Raw genomic sequence first — 14,810 nt, 5'->3', positions numbered from 1 at the left:
AGGGTTTTCATTTTCTTAAGATACTAGCTAACACAAATAGACCTTCCTCATTAACCCAGCAACAGTTTTACAAACTTCAGAGGGGATTCATGTGAGCAAGCTGCAAATCTAGGCATTTTATGAAGATGAGGTAAAATTAAGGAATTAGGTATACCTTATTACCTCAATACAATGACCACCAGGCTACTAATTCTTAAAGGTGGGGGAAGGTTAATATGATGCCCCTCTTTTATCAGTTTATCAAAGCCACTGTAATCTTCTTGAGTGCTCCTGAAGACCATTATCATAATCCTTTAATCCCACATCTCTCTTGAATGACTTTAGTGAGGAGATGGGCACAGGGTTAACCTGAATGAAAATATTAAAGGAGGAGGTGCAGTGCCAAGTTGCAGCTTTGGGACAAGACGGGCAGCTTAACATTGGTATTAGGGTAACTACAGGCTGCCTGAGGACAACATGCAGTTCCTGTAGTGAAGGGAGGAGAAGATACAGTAGAGGCATGCCAAGAGAGCACTAAGCTCCTTGAATGCAACTTCAGGAATCCTTAAAGAAGGGGGGGGGGGCAAACTTTTTTCAAAGAGGGTCAGATTTGATGAAGTGAACATGCGTGAGGGCCGACCAAAGTCATTGAGCTTTTTTTAGGATTGAAGTTTACCCCAAAAAAATAGTTGAGTTTTTTTTAGGATTGAAGTTGCTGGGCTTTTTTAAGGATTTTACCCCAGGACATATACTGCCAGATTGAATTGACCAACAGGCCCCATTAGGACTTTGGACAGGCCTGCCTAATGTAAAGCAGGCATGGCAAACTTCTGGCCTATGTGCCAAAACTTCCAGCATATGTGTCCTTATTTTTCCCTAAGCCACGCTCACCTGTCCACACCCAACACCGTACAAGACATCAGATGCGGTGCTAGTAAAACCATGGCTGAGAAAGAACAAATCAGAAACCTTAAAGTGTACTTCTAATAATTCCTTGACAAGCAGGGCTTGCATTCAGCACCTTTTAAATTGGGCACCAGATGCAAGCCATGCCCAAATGCAGCCAACGCCTTCCAAAGCAGAGTTTGCAATCAGCACCAAGGGGCTGAGGGACTTGAACGACTAGCCTGCCAGCTGACCACATCCTGTTCCCTAACCCTGATCTAGACCCATTCCAATCTGGTTTCAGGCCTAGCCATGGGACCCAATTGGTCTTGGTTGCCCCGATGGATGACCATTATCAAGAATGAGACAAGGGGAGTGTGAACTTGCCCCTTCTTCTCAGTCACTTGGTGGCTTTTGACACTATTGACCATGGTATCCTCCTGGATTAGCTCTGTGGGATGGGTATCAGGGGCACTGTGTAACAGTCGTTCCAGTCCTATCTGCTGGGCCAAGCACAGTCAGTAGCATTGGGACAGTGCTTTCTGGTCCCCAAGCAATTAAGCTATGGAGCACTACTTTATGCCCAGTGCTATTTGTGGCCATTAGGAGATTTAACACAAGCTACCAAAAGTATGCTGGTGACACTCAGCTCTATTTCTCTGTCTGAAGCAAGATGCCATGCAGGTCCTGGATGCATACCTGGATGGAGTGGTGGAATGAATGAGGAGAAACGAGCTAGAATCTTGGCAGGAAAGGCTCTGTGGGCGAGTGGTCTGTGAAGCTGGCCAACTGTCAGCCTTGAATGAAGTTACAGCCTCTCTGAAAGAGAAGACACACAATCTGGAGGTGCTCCTGCAACCAGCTACATTATAGCCTCTGCAGCCCCTTGACCAGTTTTGGCCAATATAAGAGCTATGACCATTGCTGGACCAGGATTAGCTTTTTGTTCAAGTGTTGCTAACTACACAAATAAATTATTGCATGTACAGTACTGGACATGAGGCTCTTTTTGTAGCTGAAACTGGTTAGCACGGAATGCTGCAACACAATTGCAGGCACATTGCAATGTAGAATATGTGCTCCTCCATGGTGGAGCATGTGGGGGGGGGGTATCGTGTGCCATTCAGGATCTACATCAGGGGTCAGCAAACTTTTTCAGCAGGGGGCCAGTCCACTGTCCCTCAGACCTTGTGGGGGGCAGACAATATTTGGGGGGGGAATGAACAAACTCCTATGCCCCACAAATAACCCAGAGATGCATTTTAAATAAAAGGACACATTCTACTCATGTAAAAACACGATGATATCTGGACTGTCCATGGGCCAGACTGAGAAGGCAATTGGGCCTGGGCCTTAGTTTGCCTACCCATGATCTACATCTATTTGCATGTTCACACAGCCACCAAACACATAGTGAGATGGTCTGAGTGAATCCCCAGCTATTTTCTCCATACCCCATTTGTTTCTAGTCTGGCAAGTAAGGGGCCAGATATAGCCCTGGGGCTTCCAGCTGCTGTTTAGTGAATCTTCTGTAGCCACCGCTTGGAGACAGGGCTGCCATTATGTAGGGAGCTACATGTAGCACTTGCTTCCTGGTACAGCAATTAAAGGGTAAAGGGTAACAGTGTGTGCAAGCCTTCAGAATAAAATATGTGCAGGGCAAGGGGTTGACAGAAAGTAATTCTTGGTTCAGTCTTCAGGCATGGCAGTTTATTATCTGCCGGAAGGATTACTAAAGCAAGTAACTGTCAGCTTAGAACCTGAAATGCTGGCAGGATGGCTTAAGCTGGGCAGCTACCTACAGTCTTATTAAGATGTAAATTCTGGCACTGTAGCTAAAATCTCTCCCTACCCCCTCTCTCCCTTCCACCCACCCCTTCTTCTTTCAAGTGCTTAAGTGCTTAGCAAGCCTCACTCTAGCACCCACCCCGTGCCACACAAGGAATCCCTACATCACATGACTATTACCAAATCATTATTCATCTTTTTGCCGTAGTGGCAAGCAAGGATACGAGTCCTATTAACAAGTTAGCGCCTTGTGTTTCCACAGCAACCGCACAGATGCCAGGCAACAGCTATACCTTAGAGGCCCGGCAGACACTGACCAGGTTTCTTACTATTTCAGGCATAGCCTGGTTCTCTCTGCTGCCCAGGCAATTTCCTACAGCCAGAACATCAGTTTGGAATGGGGAGACAACATCTCCACAGACTGCCCTGTTAAGGTGTTGCCCACTATGTGTGGGTGGAGATACCTTTGAAAGTCTTTTTCAAGAGATGGCCCTTATCCACTCAAATCGGGTAGGATTCCACTCTCAGCCCTCCTTTTTCTGTACAGAGAGTAGTCTCTCTGCACTCCCTCTGGCTAACTTTTGAAGAGCAAACCAATGTTGAAAACAGGTGCGATTAGAAAAATAGGGCAACATATGCGTAATTAGCATTTTCATAACATTGCTCATTAAAAGACGTTCAGCACAGAAGTTACTTTCATGAGTGCAGATTTTCACTGCTCATGCCAATCAAGTCTTATTTTATATTACTTATTTATTCAAAAAAGAAAAAAGAAGGGATAGCACACCTATCTAAAAAAAGACCTCAAAGCAACTTACAAGAATGAAATAGTCAAAAATATTTTGGTAATTAATGCCACACGCTTCACATGAATTGCCTTGGTTTCCAGTATTTACAACAGCTTTCTTAGCCTGTCCTGTGGAAACAGGGTTAGTTTACAAGAAGCACGTGAAGCAGACACTGGGCATGCTATATAACCTGAGTTCTGGACCTCTATTTGACACACAAAAATAATTAAATTAAATAATAACAAAAAATAATAATTAAAGACTGTTTAATCATTGAACAAAGTTGATTCATTGTTGACATCTCAGTCTTCTTATAGTGGAGTTTAAGTTGCATTTCCTAATATGGTCGTGGAACTGCAAATAACACACATTGTGGGCCTGGAAGGCAGTTTCTCAATTCTATACCAATAAATTAACAAAAAAACAATGGGTCAAACCATTCCTAGACCATCTGTCCTAGGCATCTTCCCAGAAAAGATTATACGTTTCCTTCATAAGATTTTGTAGCCCTCATTCTTGCTGCCCATATGGAAATTGATTGGCATTTGTAAGACTCTTTAGCACTGTGACAAGTACAAGTGAAAAGCCAAAATCTGTTAATAAGAACATAAATCAAAATACCTTTCTGTATATACAAACTAGCACACTTGGGAGTACACTAGACTAAAACCTTTCCCCCTGAACATCCAGTTTTCTGTGTTTGGAAAAGATTTCTGGAGCATATTCAGTTAGGCCAGCCTTACCTGCACTCTGAAGAGGCAGAGATAAGAAACAAGTCTAATATTTGAGGGAGCTTGTCCATAGTCTCCCAACTCAAAATGGTCCACTGGACTCCTGCATTCTCAGCAGAGCCATGACTTTTCAACAAATAAGCACATGCATAAACCTACCCAATGATATGGTTCAAATCATAGGAGTGACTCACATAAGACAACAATGTACCCTTCCCATGAACTCCAATGACTGAGTGTAAAAGCGGAATTCCAGAAAGACCTCTGCATTCCTAAGCTCCCACACAACCATTTATATTAAGAAATCTGAAAAGGGATTTTCAGCAATACCAAGAAGCCCCAAATATACAGTTATTGAACCTACAATTCTGCACCCACTTATCTAGGAGTAAGAGTTCAATGGAACAATTAGCGAATATCAACAACACCACCATGTGAGTACCTTCTTCCACAGCCTTCTAACATGCTTCCTAACAGTTCCTGACAGGCTTACATGCTTGAGTATACTTCAATAACCCATCCCATGATGGGTTGGGGGTGCAATTATTCTGAAGTGAAACAGAAGGGAGGAAAAAGAAGACTAATCAAGGACATCCCTTCCTTGCATGTATTGTACCGTACTCCCGTCTCTGATGTCCAGTGACCTTGAAATGATGGCCTCAAGATAAATTAATTTGAAAACCGGGGTGGGGAACTGTCATGGAAGATGGGATTTAGAGTCTAGCAACATCTGGAAGGCCACAGAATCCCACCCCTCATGTAAACACTCACACAGGCAATGAGTTTCTACTCTATGAAGTCACCTTTGGAGTAATGGAAGAGCACTCACGAGTGATTTAACTTCATACTGAACACAAGTTAGCAGGAGCTACTGTCCAAGTTATAATCACTCCTATGCTTAAAAATGTCACTGTGGAAACTTTTTACATATTATCATTTCCAACAATGCTGCAAATCTCTGGGAATGACTTGACAGAAGTCCTCCAGTATAATAAAAAGTAATGCAAAACACTGGCCTAGGTGTGAACAGTTCCTTAGCTGTTCAATCCAGTTCAAGACCTGTCCAACTTCCTGCAAGTACCAGTACTTGTAAGCACAATAGTTTCTCAAATAGATTCATAGGCTGGCACTATCGGGGAGCTTGGAGTACTTACATACTCTACCTTTATGCCAAGAGGAAGAACATCTGGCATGCAGATGAAGGGCCAGCACTATGGGATATGCGATTCCTGAATTTTAGGTTGAAAATTGCGATTTACAAACAGGATTGCTGTGCTTGCTGATGCAGTGTTTTGGGGGGAGGGTAAGAGATCAACCAAATGAATGTTCTTCTTCCTCCCTCATCCAGCCCAGCTACCCAGAGTAGCAAATGCGCACTGCTGGAACTTAATGGTTTTCTTCTTGCATCACAAAATCTCTCATTCCTCACTGCACCAATTTACAGAATAGGGAAAAAGCATTCCAGCACAGATAATCTCCAGTGGGATCATTGATGTAACAGCTGGCAAAATGGGTCAGCTCATTAGCCACTTTGGCTGGAAAAGGGAGGCAGAACATTCCAGTATTTGTTCTCAAAAGTGGATTCCAAAGTTGTATACTTTTTAGGGCATTCTTGTTATCAAAAGCCTGTCCTTTGTCTGATGGCATGCCCTATCCAAGGAGGCCACTTCACAATTACGTTTTAAGGTGCACAATAAAGTTTTTAGCATTATGCACCTACAAGTGTAAAGTGTTTATGCAAAAAACATTTGCAGAAACATCCAACATGAAGACATCCTCCAAGGTGAGACTGGCTCCAGCTCCTGCTTAAGTGCACAGTCCTGAATAATGTGGATTGGAAATAACCTGGTCTACTACCAGTTAGGAATGTAAACATTTGATCAGCCATTGCACCTTCGCCTTTAAGGTTGGTCTATATCATCCTTCTCCACCTGGTGCCCTCCATTATCTCCAGGCAGCACAGCTGGACTAGTGAAGGCTGATACAGATCATTAGCAGATGGCAATATGCTACGTGCCATGCCCATGCAATAAAAAGCTACCAATTTCTTTAGACCAGCCTGATGTTAACGACACAGGAGCAGGTCAAGCCAGGATGCTGGCAACCCTATCACACGTTCCAGTAGTTCTTTAGAAGGGGAAATGAAAAGCAGTTAGGGCAGCTGGTCTTTTAGGTGCAACAAAGCCCACTGGTCATGGGAAAGAACCAAGTGGATAATTTTCTTCCTTTTGAATCCCTTTCCAATTTGGCACCATATCTCCATCTTTGGGGCCAGTTACTAGTTGATCAAACCATATGCTGGTGTCAAAGCTAGGAACAAGTAGGGGGGAGGCTTAAAAAAGAACGGCCTCGTGAAAATGATAACTCAGATTTTAGCAAACAAAAGGGGAAGACATTCAAAGAACTCAAATGACCATAATTCTCACATGATAACAGAAGCCATCACTTGACTGCTTATAGGCCAAGTAATGCAAAATGTCAAGGCACCAGCCTCAAATTCTGGGGCCACTGGCACTGGATATCCAGAGGCAAAGGGAACTGAAGGAAGCAGTTTTTTATTCTGAAAAACAGCACTTCTTGAGTTTAGCTCTTGGATGGGAACCTGTGGCCCTCCATATGCTGTTGAAATATAACTCCCATCATCCTTGACTACTGACCATGCTGACTGGGGCTGATGGGAGCTGGAGTCCAGCAACATCTGGAGGGCCACAGGTTTCCCAGTCCCGGTTTAGCTCTTTGTCACAGAAATATATATTCTAATATTCCTTTTTTTTACTCGCTCCAAAATGCATTGCAGAAGGCAAGCTTTTCTTTATCAGTGCCTCCTTTTAGGAGCAATAAAAAAGGAAAGCATACTGTATATATTTAAAAAGGTATATACATTTCCCCGGACAAAGAATGTGCCGTGCTTAACAAAACTGCTTCTTGCATCCATCGAGTAATTTCTTTGTCACCAGATTTTTAAGCACTATCTTGCGCACAGCCATGCTAATTTCCTTGACAAAAGAAACAGAAATTTGAGGAACATCACCACTCAACACACACAGACACACAGCGCATTTGGGATTTTCAAGACCTGACTGGTTGCCTGCCTGTGTTGTCAGTTCTTGTTGTACTAGGTTCAAAGGTGCCCATGTTCAAATGCACAATTCATTTGGAAGCACTTTGGGCTACCTTTCAACACAGCATAGGAAGACTGGGAAAAGAAGGAGGGAGCAACACACACAGTGCTGAGCTCATAGCAGGGACAGCAAGATAAAAATGTAATCAATAAATATACACCATCAACACAGTCCAAGTCTCTTAGCATAGTATTTGTCAATGGAAAGGAAAGGAGACCCGCAGCAAGCTTGTCATGCATTAACCATTACATGAATTCATCCTGTAAGCGTTGCTCTGAAGCGGACAGGCATGCTCATATAAAGGGTTTTATTCATCCCTGTTTCAGTAATGAATTAAAACTACAGATACAATGCCTACTTATTTTCCATGACATAGTTTAAACATGGTTGAATCAGAGGCAATCCAGTGATGCGCAGCCTTAATCCTTTCCCCTACGCCATTTTGCTGCTGATCTCACTTTAGCTTTAGAATTTCACTAGAACTAGTATATGACTGATAAAAAAAGAAGAAATAGCTAAATAAATGTGTAAACACCCACTCCAGAGTAGTTTTTCCCCTGTTTATTTTGCGCATATTGCTATACACATCAACATAAACTGGCCAGAATGTGTGAAACTACTGAATATGGACCTTACTGATGTTAATTGAAGTTTTAACATTAATGGCAAAGAAAATTATTTATGCACTTCCTACCTATGTACAAAGGGAGCCTTCATGTTTCAGACCATCAGCTGAGAACATAAAGAAATCCATCTTGTATTGCCTTTTTTCATTTTTCAGTGCTGGGCAGGAGTTCCACATATTGGCACAGTCTATGAACCATACCTACTGAACAGCTTAATGTAACAAATTAGTGCACCTTGGAGCTAACCCAATTCAAATCCAGACTGACAGTGAGACAGATGAAGATCCAAGTCCTGTATCTCCACAGAAGCCAATGCTCTGAAAGGAAAATTCCTATAATGCAGATCAATAGTTTAAAGCTCATAGCAGCAGTCTCTGTCTCTGACACACACAGAGCAACTGTGGTCCAAGTGATGGGAGAGACGTTAAACAAAACTTCCGGATCTACACCAGCCCAACATATGGTAGAGGGACTTTTCATTTGCTAACTATTGTTGGAAGAGCAGTGCTTTGCAAAAGATGGGCTCTGAGTCCTGAAAGTTTCGCAAACTGTAACAGTCCAACTGAAAGGTCAGCCTTTCCCCTGCAAAGTTGATCTACTAAAATATTTTATCTTTCTTGTTTCTGTGTCTTTCACATAATCTGGAACCAGTAAGGAAATGTATAAACCCACCTCACTTGTGGCTTAAAGAACAACAAGAAATATCTGAAGAAAAATGGGGTGACCAGGACCCCAGGTACTGGAAAAGGTATCTGGAATAGATAACTCCACCAAAAAAGATAATGAGCACGAGGCATCAAAATGACATCAAGAAAATAATTTCCAATTTCAATTATCTTGCTTCCACAATTTCTACTATTCCCATGCAGCGCACCCCTACCACCAATTCTAATCTCACATCTATCCATTACACCACACTGGCTCTCTATAGTTTTAATTAATTGAAACAGTTAAGAAGCTCTTCGATAGCTTTTTACAACATTGTTGCCATGTTGGCATAAAAAGTAGGAAAGATGATTTACTGGCAGTCATGACTTAGATAGCAGTGTAAGAAATATTTGCACTGTTGATTAACTCTTTAGGTATCTTTATCATTTATGCTATTTTAATGCCTCAGAAACATGTGTGTGTTTAATTTTGCAGAGTTTAATTCACTGTATTTTCTCCTCCGCTTCCCATTTCAGCTTGATTGCAAGTGATGTAAGACTCTAGTACTTTATTCCATCAACAGTCCATTAAAACTACCATAAGAAACCACTTTGTGTCTACAGGAAAATTGCCAAAAGCCGCCTACTTTTCAGAAGCACTTGCATTTTTTCAAGTGCACTTGCTTTCAGTTTTCACTAATATGCCAGAGAGTAAACTTACAGCAGTTAAACCAGCATAAATGCTACAAAAAGAACTCAATTAGCTCACTACAAAATAAACTATGTTGGCCCACCCAGCTTCTCCACATTTAAAGAAAAAAACCACGCCAGTATAAATTTGACTGCACGATGTGGTCTAAGTCTCTATTAAATCAGCAGCAAAGATTGAACTGTCAGCCATGAGTAGAAATCAAGCCCATATTAATATATCTCATAATTGATTTCATATAAAATAGCTCTGACTAATTCTACTGATAGTCTACACTGAAACATATAAATCAATGAATTGCAAACAAGAAAACCCCCACTATTTTTAAATAAATGAATAAACAAATGTAGTAACTGCTTGCCCTTCTATATAATGCACTGTTAAACCCAAATTTATGATGAAATAGGCATTATGGTCCCACTGCTAGAGTGCAGTCATATTCATAAGGACAAGCCTTAGAAAAACCCAATAATAGGTTCACTTCTCTTCCACTATGTTATCTTGCCCTGACTAACTTACTCCAAACGAATATTTGATGAAATAATTTTGCAAAATGGGGCGGGGAAAATGCAGAGCTTGAAGAACTAGTTTTAACTTAATATTCATTTGGATAGAAAGCATTGAAATGACTCTGTCCTGCCGCTAAAGTGAAAGGTTGCTGCAGTTTGCAAGGATTTTATATGACCCCTGTACAAAAGTAAAATAAATAAAAATTGCAGCTTTCTTGCAGATAACTCAGTGACAGGGCCATACTTTATAAATACTCAGTGCTGTGTTTCTCTTGTTTACATGCTGCATACTTTCTCCATCTTTTTAAACAAGGATGTGAAATCTCATGCTGAAATAACAGCCTTTAAGTCGCCAGACTCTCTTGTCTTCTTTGCTACAACACACAAACACAGATGTGGAATCCACTAAGCCTGTGCAAATTTCACCGTGTGAAATTAAAAGCCCAGGATGAAGGGATATACAAAGTTTCAACAAGCCATATTCCGTTCATTCCACCCTGCTCTGTCAGTGCATACCATTACCTATTTAGAGCACTTTCTAAACCATCACCCCACTTTCCCCCTTTAGCTATTCCTATGGAATAATGAATAAAGAGTGAATCTGTAGTTGCCTTTTTCCACGTTTCACTGAAGACCATCTTACTACCATGTTTAACTTCATATACCACACAATATTATATGAATGTGCACGTGCGCGCGCGCACACACACACACACACACTCCTAGCCCATGGTTCTGACTGAATTATGCCAGTGGTTTGTCAGCTGCACTGGCTGCTAGTCTATTTCCAGGCCCAATTTAATGTGCTGGTCTTAAATCTTTATGACTTGTGACCACATCACCTGAAGATCACCTTCTCCTGTATCTGTGGTACAAACATATCCACACACTTAACAAGTTCACTATGCCATACTGGAGAATATTCAGGGTTAAACAGTTGGAGAATTCTTGCCTGGATAGCTTGATCTTTAGAGTAGGCGTTTTCATCCTGCACAGCCAATTGTGTGGGTTTTAAAAATCCTGCTCATTACAGAAACACACTAGCTGGACCTGTGAACAAACAAAGAAGTGTTTTCCCCAAGCCCCTGTGGAGAAATAGCCCATCTACAAACAACACCTTTCCAGCATGAGGAAATGAAATGTTGTAAGGTTCATTCATTTTCTGTCCATATTTGATACTTCCAGTACCAAGCTATGCTTCTCACCTTCATTTCTGTCAAGCCATAAGAGACGCATGTGCTCAGGACGGGGAAGGTGCTGTGACCCTTCTGTTTTCTGCAAAGCATACAGCTCAGTACTGGAGTTAAACATATGCTATTTAAGGTGCTTCTGGACAGTGCTTTTCACTGCAGTGCCAGGCCAGCAACCGGGAGGCTTGCTTTGCAATCCTCTTCCTAACTCCCACCAGTCACTGCTCTCACCTGCACTGCCTGCTGCTTGACATTTTAATGAGTGGCGCTCAGCACAACTCATATGAACTGAATCAGTGCACAGATGCAGATGGCCGTACTCTGAATCTGACTGGTCGTTCAATCTAATTGAGAGTGGGAGAGTGTTTCCTCGTACACAATCGTATTTGGCCAATGACCCCGGGCTTTGGGGATGCTTTTCATTTTTCTTTGTGGGATTCCCCTTGGAAGCGCAGGCTCTCTTCATGTGACACACCACAGTCTCAAACGTCTACACCAGCCTGCTAGTCAAGCTGCTAAATTGCAACCCAGAGATCATGCTGTTTCTGAACAACCACACAGCCATGAAGGAAGGGGCGGTTTTGAATTTTCCGAATCCACAGCTTCTTGACCAACCATTTCCACCAGGGATTTATTTATTTTTAACCACTCAGCAGTTGGAAAGAGAAGATGAACAAAGGGGCCAAAGAAGAAAGAGAGGATCAGGATGCTGTGGATGAATCCCTTTGCAGCTCTAGAATGGTTAAACATATCCAAGTTGAAATCTGGTAGCCTTGTCTGGGGGGACTGGAGGATGCCTGATCCATCTTCCCTATGATGAGGTATCTGGGCCCTTTCTGTGAGAAGAAAAGAACTGGAGATGGGATCAAACTGTGTGTGCGAGAGTGAGAGACTGAGAAAGAGAGAGAGATCATCCCATGCAAGGTTTGAGGTGAACAGAAGACATCTAGCACCCAGTGCAGTGAAGCTAGCAACCCTTCTCTCTTTATTGCTCACACCGTTTCATTCAGCCTTGAGCTCAGCTATTGTTCACATGCAAAACAAATCAGCTGACCTATCAAAATGTGTAATGCTGTCTGCTCAGCACACTTCCCTGGCTTGGATGCAATGACCATTCACACATAGCCTCCTTAGACTTCATTACAGACAAAGAGCATTTTCATCCATGACACTGAAAGTATTTTCTTTTTCTTTTTTGCATTCCCTGCATGCAAAATACGATTGCAAAGCCTACACAAATTAGAATGCACATTCGGTTTAAAAACAGCTTCGTTTCCCTTACTTTCCCATTGTTCACACCTGTACACAAGTGGCACGAAAGACTAGGCTGACCGCTTTGTGTCATCAGTGAAAATATCCATGCTTTTATAAAATAGTACCCAGAGGGTAAGCCTGATGCAATGGCTAGAATGTCTGGATAAAGCAAATCAATGTCTGCTCAGCTTTACGTATTCTCAGCCTAATTTATCTCACAGGGTTGTTGTGATGCCAAGCTTCTAGGTAGTCATGCAAACCTTAAATATAAGTTGCACTGGCCTTACCAAAAAAAGGTACAAAAAGGTAAGTTCTGGCTTGCATCGGCTAATTTACATGGGGGCTTCTGTCCCTCCACCCTGCAGTTTTTGCATTTTGACTAGCGTAATTCAACTGGGTTGTGCCAGAATTAAGCCTAACTGCAGCAAGATATTGGGAGTCATTTGTTGCAAGGCTTCAAAACAAGGGAGTACAAGCGTTTCTGTAGATGGCCGTACTATTAAGCTGATGTTTGCAGGAGCTAGGCTGAAACAACTCTTTACGTTCATTATAAGAGATGTATAGAGAAATCTTATATTTTTAATCATACTGAGATGCAGGTTGTTAATAGTGTGTGTGTGATGCCTAAAGCAATGAAGCTTGGATTAGAACCTTTGCAACTGACAGCATAGTGATTTCACACCCACCCACCCAAAAAATCCATGTATTATGACAAGTCGGCAATCCCTCTCCTACAGAAAGGCCCCAGAAGAACGTCTGCATGCAGTATTTCTTGGCCACAGCTGTAGCAAATCTTAATTCTGTATCATGCAAAAAACAAAATAAAAAAGTGCTTATTTCCCCCATCACCGCCATCAAGGGGGGGGGGAGGCGCTTCATGCTCTGTTCCTGATTGAACTGAAGACATGAAATGTGGGCAAACCTTCCTGACCATTCTATTGGATGAGGTGGTTGTTGTTTTCAAACCGTCAAATGCTGAATCACAGCACACACACACACGCACGCACTGCTGCTCCTAGTCAAGGCGCTAGCCAAGGTGAAACGCAGTAGACTCTTGTTTCCTCGGGTGCTTCCGAAGCGCCAAGGAACCGGGCGGCAAACCAAACTCTTTCGGCATTAGGAAACCACAGGGCTGTTAACAGCAACCTCACAAACCACAGAGGGAAAGCTTTATGGACCGTCTCTGTCTCTCTCTCCCCCCGCAATCCTAAGAAGAATGAGGACACTCCACGCTCCGCATCCGAAGCGAGCCTTGAACATTTCTCCTCGTCTGATCCTTCCTGGAAAAGTCTCGAGGCATAACAACCACCTCTTAGCAGAAACGCACACAAACACGTCCCCCCCACCCCGCCCCGGCCACAACTGCGCACACACATATATAAGCACAGAGACTTTCCCTTCACTTCGCAGGAGCCTCCTGTTTTATTTCAGCCTAGTATAATCCGATTCTTAAAACCCTCCTGTTACTTAAACACACGTCATAAATATGCGATTCGCTGAACGCAGTTCTCCCTTCCCTGCAGCACGGCTGACTCTACTGCGCATTTTTCTGTATGCAGCATTGGAGAGGTGTTCCTCCTGCTAGAATTACACCTTTATTTGTTTTTTGCAAAAACCTTCGGCACCTACTCTACCTTCCAAAATTAGCACCACCCCACTCCCCCATCCCCAAAGCCTTCCCCTCCCAGATAAGATTACGATGCATGCACTCAATTTATGCACAGTCACAGATCTAGTAGAAGCCGGCATTACACATAGGATTCCATGGGAACGCATGCTGAATGCAGCAACATGCAGCATTCGCGTCTTGATGCGGAAGGTCCAATAAGCGTATTAAAAGCCTGTGCAGGTTGTAGTACCCACCCCGCTGCCCACCCGCCCCCCATACAAACCCGCATGGGATCTCCCGTACTGCAGTATTCTACAGGGTCATTAAGCGATATGTGGAAGTCCAGTCCCCACCGCCACCCCCGACTCTCGCGCGGATCCTTAATAACATTTAAAAACACTTACCTTCCTGGCACTTCCTCTGCAGCCCAGGATCAAAGCCCTTTAAACCCTCCAGCTGATTGCAGATTTCTGCACATTCGTCAGGATGATTTAACCACAATTAGGAGAAGGTCGGATGGGAAACGCTCTGAAAATGCTGGGGCAAGTGCTGATGATGCAAGATCTAACCCTCTGCAAATACACGCGCGCAGCCACACTGAAATGCGCTCATAATGCCAGCCCTGTAACTAAGGGGCAGGCATGTATCTGCAGAAGGGGCGAGGGTAGTGTGAGGGGGGGGGAGGTAGCACAGATAAGCATTAACAGGGCTGAAGGGATCCAGGAAGACAGAAGGTTGCACTTTAGAACTAAAAATGAACTGAGGATGAGGTCATGCCTTGAAAAAAAGCACCTGACGTCACCCTCAGCCAATCAGAGAGGGAGGCTCAGGGGCAGGATGACGTCAGCCTCTGATCCTGGGGCTTTGGGTGCAGATTAAAGGGAGACAGGCAGGCAGAATTGCAGCTTAAAAGGGGCAATGGCCTAGATTTTCCTTCTTTGCCTCGTTCCCTTCCAGTTTTGCAAGCTCTTAA

The 14,810-nt window shown here is 43.1% G+C and overlaps 1 protein-coding gene across 1 annotated transcript in view; it reads right to left on the bottom strand.

The window, feature by feature from the left end:
• The window catches only part of DUSP8 (dual specificity phosphatase 8), a 76,091-nt gene extending 61,496 nt beyond the window's left edge, over positions 1-14,595 (bottom strand). The window contains exon 1 of the mRNA XM_053394240.1: positions 14,242-14,595. The gene's annotated coding sequence lies outside the window, so the exon portion shown is untranslated. The remainder of the gene's footprint in view (positions 1-14,241) is intronic.
• Between the last annotated feature and the right edge of the window lie 215 nt (positions 14,596-14,810).

Source organism: Podarcis raffonei, chromosome 1 (assembly GCF_027172205.1).
Source record: "Podarcis raffonei isolate rPodRaf1 chromosome 1, rPodRaf1.pri, whole genome shotgun sequence".
Taxonomy (NCBI): Eukaryota; Metazoa; Chordata; class Lepidosauria; order Squamata; family Lacertidae; genus Podarcis; species Podarcis raffonei.
Note: the sequence above shows the minus strand (reverse complement) of the source record. Positions and strands in the feature narration are given on the sequence as shown.